General features: G+C 41.7%; 1 pseudogene; it reads left to right on the top strand.

Moving 5' to 3' along the window:
- Positions 1-440: 440 nt before the first annotated feature.
- On the top strand, positions 441-558 carry LOC142865725 (uncharacterized; annotated as a pseudogene).
- Positions 559-1,590: the final 1,032 nt, after the last annotated feature.

A 1,590-nucleotide genomic window follows, 5' to 3' on the forward strand; every position in this document is an offset into this window, starting at 1 on the left:
AGCAACCCCACAAGACACAGGAAATGAGCAGGAAGGGATGCATCAAGGTCTGGGACTTCAACCCCCTGGCAATAAGAGTCTTGTCTTTCAGCTTGACTGTCTGAATGAAGATAATTATACCCGTTTCTATAATTGCTATCTGCTGGCGGCACTCTGGTGGTGAGACAGGAAGCCAGTACTTTGCCCATTTGAGACTTGGCAGGTCAGACCTCATGCTTCAAGGCAGAACTGACATCCTCAGCTGCTGCCTGCTATGCCCTGGCTATCAGCCTGAGTTCCAAAGTCTGCTCCTCATGCCGTAATGTCACAAACATGAACAAGCACACACTACTGAGGCCCAGGGTTAGTGCTGGGAGGCGGGGGGGGGGGTTATGGGCCACTGGGTGGGCAGGGATGCCTAGCAACAAGGTTTCTTGAGGCATCCAACAATACTCACCACCATCTACCACCATACCACCCTGGATGTGACCAATCTGATCTGATCTTGAAAGCTAAGCAGGGTAGGGCCGGTTAGTACTCGGATGGGAGACCGCCTGGGAATACCAGGTGCTGTAGGCTTTTGCCACTTTTCTGTAGCATGCCTTAGAGAGTTGGGGTGATGTAGAGGAGGATTGGGCTGATATAGGGGAGGGTTGGAAGGCCAACCCAGCCTATGAGGTTGCCACAGCTCCCATCCCCATCCACTAACACATATCATAAACACTATCTCTAACCCTAAACCTAAACCGTAACACTTATGTAACCCAAACACATAGCCCTAAACTGTAACCCTAAGCACTAAACCCTAACACTAACCACTAATACCTATGCGAACCCTAAACCTTAACCAGTAACCTTTAACCCTAACCCCTAACCCTAAACACTAACCCCTACCCTAACCTAAACAATAACCTCTAAACCTAACACTCAACCCTATCCTCTAAACTGAACCTAAACAATAATCCCTAACCCTAACACTCAACCCTAATGCCTACCCTAACTCTCAACCCTACACTAAGCCTAAACCCTAACACAGGATATTTTTACATTTGTGACATCTTCAATTTTTCTCATCAATATCTTTTTCAATGTAAACCTATTTTAACTCCTTTGTTAAATTTATTGCTAAAAAAGTCATTGTTTTATGCTAATATAAATCAGGTCATTTTATTCCTTATTATATTTGATAGTTTGTTGTTAGTGTACGGAAACACTGATATTTTAATGTTCATTTAATACTCTGCAGATTTACTGAGTGTGTGTTTTAATTTAACAGGTTTTTGGCCTACTATTTATGGTTCTCTTTTATATGACATCATGTATTCTACAACTGACTTTTTAAATTTTCTTTTCTTTTTGGATACATTTTTAAAAATTTTCTTGCCTAAAAGTTCTGCCTAGGATTTCCAATACTATGTTAAATGGAAGCATTGAATATGGTCATAATATACGTTTTCATTGGTGTTGTGTATTTAAAGGAGCAAACACTTCTTCCAGTTTTAATAAGCTAGTTTAAGTAGGTAAAGATTTTCCCTTCTTGGGTTCCCAAGAAGATGGGAATTTCTCTGGATTTTGAGATAAAAGGGGTTGTAGCTGGGTCACAAGTCTGCT

The sequence above is a fragment of the Microcebus murinus genome, chromosome 31, assembly GCF_040939455.1.
Source record: "Microcebus murinus isolate Inina chromosome 31, M.murinus_Inina_mat1.0, whole genome shotgun sequence".
Lineage (NCBI taxonomy): Eukaryota > Metazoa > Chordata > Mammalia > Primates > Cheirogaleidae > Microcebus > Microcebus murinus.